At 35.4% G+C, this 5,853-nt stretch overlaps 1 non-coding gene across 1 annotated transcript; it reads left to right on the top strand.

The window, feature by feature from the left end:
- The first annotated feature begins 3,885 nt into the window (after positions 1–3,885).
- On the top strand, positions 3,886–3,989 carry LOC111545446. Its single transcript, XR_002732461.1, has one exon. It is a non-coding gene; the product is annotated as a U6 spliceosomal RNA (small nuclear RNA).
- The last annotated feature ends 1,864 nt before the right edge of the window (positions 3,990–5,853 follow it).

The raw sequence follows: 5,853 nt of genomic DNA, 5'->3' as shown, positions 1-5,853 counted from the left end.
CCTCAGACCCAGCCTCCATTAATGTACTTTTCATCACTATAGATTTGCTTGCATTTTCTAGAATTTGATATAGATGGAATCATGCAGTATGCACTCTTTTGTGTCTGGTTTCTTCCACTCAGCATAATGGTTTTTGAAATCCTTCCACATTACCACATCTGTCAGTGGTTCATTCATTTTAATTACTGAGTAATTTTTCATTATACTGATATATAATCACATTTTACTTGTCAATTCAGCAAATATTGATGGACATTTGGGTTATTTGCAGCTTTGGGCTATCATGAAAAATTATACTAAAAACATTTGTGTACAAATATTTTTGTGGATATAAGTTTTTGATTTTCTTTAGTAAATACCTAGGAGATTCTGGTTTGTATATTAAGCATGTGTTTCATTTTTAAAGAAACTGCCACACTCTTCCAAAATAGAACCATTTACATTTATATGTGCAAATCTTTTGCCTGTTTTTAAAACTGAATTGTATGTCTCATTAGTTATAAGAAGAATTCTGTATATTTTCTGAAATTGAGTCCTTTGTATGCATCAGATACATGCATTACAAACATTTTTCCCTATGCTGTGGCTTACCTTTTTATATTCTTAACGGTGTCTCTGGATGAGAAGTTTTAAATCTTAGTAAAATTCAATTTATCTTTTTTCTTTTGTGGTTTGTGCCTAATGTGTCATATCTAAGATATTCTTGACTACACAAAGCTACCAAATTTTCTCCCATGTTTTCTTTTAAAATTCGTATAATGTTGGCTATTATATTTAAGTCTACAATTAATTTTGTGTCAATTTTCTGTACAGACTAAGATATGGGCTGATGTTTTCTTTTTTCATGTGAACACCTGGTTATTCTAGCACCATTTGTTGAAAATCAGTTGGACACATGTATGTACATATATAATACATATGAAATTATTTCTGAACTCTATTCTCTCTTCTATTGATCTCTATTACTCGTATTGATCTTTATGCCTATCTTTTCACGAATATTACAGTCTTAATTACTCTAACTTTATGGTAAGTCATAAAGTCAAGTAATGTAAGTTCTTGAACTTCGTTCTTTTTAAAAATTTCTTGGCTATCTTAGGTCATTTGCATTCTGTGTAAATTTGAGACTAAGCTTTTCAATTTTTATTTTTTCTTGGAGACAATGTCTTGCTCTGTCACCCGGGCTGGAGTGCAATGGCACAATCATGTTTCACTGCAATCCCAACCTCCTGGGCTCAAGGGATCCTCCCACCTCAACCTCCTGAGTAGCTGGGACTACAGATGCACACCACCACACCCAGCCAATTTTTGTATTTCTTCTAGCGATGGTGATATTATTTGGCTCTGTGTCCCCACACAAATCTCATCTTGAACTGTACTCCCATCATTCCCGCGTGTTATGGGAGGGAACTGGTGGGAGATAATTGAATCATGGGGGCAGTTTTCCCCACACTGTAGTGAATAAGTCTCATGAGATCTGATGGTTTTATAAGGGATTTCTGCTTTTGCTTCTCTCTCATTCTTTCTTGCCACTGCCATGTAAGAAGTGCCTTTTGCCTTCTGCCATGATTGGGAGGCTTCCCCATCCACGTGGAACTGTAAGTCAATTAAATCTATTTTTCTTCCCGGACTCAGGTATGTCTTTATCAGCAGCATGAAAATTGACTAATACAGATGGGGTTTTGCCGTGTTGCCCAGGCCAGTCTCATTATTAGACAGAATGCTATTCAGATTTCCTGTTTCATCCTACATCAATTTTAGTTGTATTTTTCAAGAAATTTGTCTATTTCATCAAAGTTATCTTATTTTTGGCATACATTTGTTCACAATATTATCTTACTATTATTTTCATTTCTGTAGGATCTGTAGTGATTAGCCTTCTTTTTTCCCAATATTGGTGATCTATGTCCTTTTCCATTTGTGTCTGTTTTAGTGATATATTATCTTGTCTTTATGATTTCCTTCCTTCCAATTACTTTGGATTTACTTTGCTCTTCTTTTTCTAGGGTCTTGAGGTGGTACCTTACATCACTTTTCTTTATTCTGTTCTAAATAGGCATTTAAAGCTACAAACTTCTCTCTAAGCATTTCTTCAGCTAAATTCCACAAATTTTGAATTATTTTTATCATCATTGAGTTAGAAATATAATTTATTCATGTCTTCTCCTTTGGCCTATCAAGATTTTAGAATGCTTTTTAATTCCCAAATATTTGGGATTTACCTAAATATTATTGGTGTTCATTTCTAATTAATTTCATTGTGATCAGAGAACATAGTCTGTGCTATTACACTCTTGTAAATATATTAAGGTTTATTTTATGGCCCAAAATATGGTGTATATTGGTGAACATACCATATTCACTAAAACAAATGTGTGTTACACAGAAAGACGTTCATTTTTCAGTGGTTGAATGAACCATCCCATAATTATTACTTAGATCAAGACAGTTGATAATGTGTTCAAATCCTCTGTCTTACATTGATTTTTGGCTAGTTGTCCTCTCAAATCCTGAGAAACAGTGAAAAAAATCTTCCACTAAAATTCTGGAATTTTATCCCTCTAATTCTGTCAATTTTTGTTTCATATATTTTGAGGCTCTGTTTTAGGCCCATACACATTTATGTTTGTTTTGTCTTCTGATGAATTAATAATTTTGTCATTCCTTTTTATCTCTGGCAATACTCTTTTTCTTAAAGTCTGTTTTATCTGATGTTAATTTAGCCTACTTCAGCCTTCATATGCTTACTATTTTTTGACATAATTTGTTCCATCAATTTATTTTCAAGCTATTTGTATCTCTGCATTTCTCTCCTAGTCATATGTAGTTGGGTCTAGCAACTTTTACCCATTCTGACCATTCCTGCCTCTTAATTGGTGTGTTTAGTCCATTAACATTGCAAATGTGCACTCAGCTATTGAGTCACCCCAAAGAAAGAGAATTAAAGCTTTCAGTGATGTTGGCTGAGGGATAACCTATGAGTCTTAGCACTAACAACAACCGCAAAGACAAACACAGAGCATGTACACTTAGAAAATAAGGGAGATTGCAATTGATTTCACCAGAATGTTTGAAATCTTAGTAAACTCAAAATAAACCAGCTGTGAGCTCTCCAGAGGATAAAATTCACTTTGTGTTGCAACAGTTTTGACACATTGAACTCCAATGTCATGGTCATAGCCCTATCAGTGTGATGGGTTTACTGGGTTCAGGAACCCTTTCACTAAATAAATATTTTTGTTTTACAACTGATTGATAAAATTGGGGAAATAAATTCCTCATGAAAAATTTCTGAGCCAGAAATTCTAAAGAGACCAGTAAAAAGGTCGAAAGTCATTTTTATTCCTGAACTAATGTTATATAGAACAATACATCAAGCAAAGTTCTCTTTTCCTGAAATCCTGCCAGTGAAAGTAGGAAATAAATTAATGGCTCGCACTTTTAAAGCTTCTGTTTAAAATGTGAGATGAATATTTTCTTTTCTTTCTTTTTTTTTTTTCTTGTTTTTTTTTTTTTTGTTGTTGTTGTTGTTGTTGTTGTTGTTGTTTTGTTTTGGAGACAGGGTCTTGCTCTGTTGCCTAGCCTGGAATGCAGTGGTGCAATCACGGCTCACTAACAGCCTCGATCTCCCAGGTACACCCACCTCAGCCTCCCAAAATGCTGGGATAATTTTCTATTTAAAGATTCATCATAAAAGATAGCTAATTAAACAAGAAATATCTAATTCATTTTCTTGTTAATATGCATTTTTCAAAATAAATTGATTGCTAAGAAGTGAATTATTTTTTAGAGGATTTTTGGTGGGTTTCTCAGAATCAGTAAAAAAAGTTCTACCCATAATGGAAGGCTCTAGTTAAGACTCATGTGCTTAACTAGAGCCATCTCATGCTCGCTTCAGCAGCACATATACTAAAATTGGAATGATACAGTGATTAACATGGCCCTTGCACAAAGATGATGCACAAATTTGTGAAGTGTTCCATATAAAAAGTATATATAATAAAAATTTAAAAATATAAAATAAAAATTTAAAAAGACTCATGTCTTTCCTGAACCCTCCAGATTTCTCTAGCCCATAGTTCCCTTCCCTTTCATGGAGGTTTTATGTGGCTTTTTATCTACTCCACTTGTTTTGATACTATGTAGATATTTGACTGTAAATTTTGACCATTGATAATTTACTGTAAAAGATGGGTAGCAAATAAACTGATTAAATCTTCCATGACTCTCAGGAAAGAATATAGGTTAGCTCTCAAATGTTATCTAGTCTAAAAGTAATTTTTAAATGGTTATTGCATTTTGCCCAACATTATATCTGATAACAGTAGGAGTTGCCTGTATAGAGTGAATTTCTCAGGAGGTCTCCTTCTCAGGAGTAAGGGAGCTCTGATTCTTAATGGCCAATGCCAGTTACCCAGACAGAATACCTTCAACATACAAATATGAACTTGTCGAGGTGATGTAAAAGTAGTCAGAATCAAAGCGGAGTCACACATTCCCTCAGGACAGGGGTTAGAGGCAGAAGGGATCACAGAGGCAGGACTAGATTGCAGTTCTAACTCAGATGGACAGAGCAGCATGTAGACGCTCACATCATGAATTTTTGTTCCAGAATGACTGCAGGAATAAATCAGGAAACCCAAGAGGACCCACATACCATCTGAAGAAAGCAGATTGCACCTGCCAGACCCGGGAGACACCCCAAATACTGTGCTGGTATTCATGGCTGGGAGACCCACAGATGGTTCACATCACAGGACTCTATGCAGACAACCCCCGGTACCAGCCTAGAGCCTGGTAGACTGGCTGGGTGGCTAGATCCAGAGAAGAGATAACAATCACTACAGCTCGGCTCTCAGGAAGCCGCATCCCTAGGAAAAGGGGGAGAGTATTACATCAAGAGAACACCTCGTGCGACAAAAGAATCTGAACAACAGCCTTTAGCCCTAGACCTTTCCTCTGATAGAGGTACCCAAATGAGAGGGAACCAGAAAACTAACTCTGGTAATATGACTAAACAATGCTCTTTAACACCCCCGCAAAAGTCACACTAGCTTACCAGAAATTGATCCAACCCAAGAAGAAATCCCCGATTTACCTGAAAAGGAATTCAGGAGGTTGGTTTTAAGCTAATCAGGGAGGCACCAGAGAAACGTGAAGTCCAATGTAAGGAAATCAAAAAAATGATACAAGAAGTGAAGGGAGAAGTATTCAATGAAATAAATAGCATAAATAAAAAACAATCAAAACTTCAAGAAACAATCAACACACTTACAGAAATGCAAAATTCTATGGAAAGTCTCAGCAATAGAATCAAACAAGTAGAAGAAACAAACTCAGAGTTTGAAGACAAGGTCTTCAAATTAGCCCAGTCCATGAAGACAAAGAAAAAAGAATAAGGAAACATGAACAAAGCCTCCAAGAAGTCTGGGATTACGTTAAATTACCAATCCTAAGAAAAATTGGTGTTCCTGAGGAAGAAGACAATTCTAAAAGTTTGGAAAACATATTTGGGGGAATAATCAAAGAAAACTTCCCTAGCCTTGCTAGAGACATAGATGTCCAAATACAAGAAGCACAAAGAACACCTGGGAAATTCATAAGAAAAAGATCATTGCCTAAGCACATTGTCATCAGGTTATCTAAAGTTAATAGACTCTAAATAGTTAATCTAATAAGGAAAGAATCTTAAGAGCTGTGATACAAAAGCACCAGGTAACCTAAAAAGGAAAACCTACCATATTAACAGCAGATTTATCAGCAGAAACCCTACAAGCTAGAAGGGATTGGGGCCCTATTTTCAGCCTCCTCTAACAAAACAATTATCAGTGAAGAATTTTGTATCCAGCAAAA

This window comes from Piliocolobus tephrosceles, chromosome 15 (genome assembly GCF_002776525.5).
Source record: "Piliocolobus tephrosceles isolate RC106 chromosome 15, ASM277652v3, whole genome shotgun sequence".
NCBI lineage: Eukaryota > Metazoa > Chordata > Mammalia > Primates > Cercopithecidae > Piliocolobus > Piliocolobus tephrosceles.
Note: the sequence above shows the minus strand (reverse complement) of the source record. Positions and strands in the feature narration are given on the sequence as shown.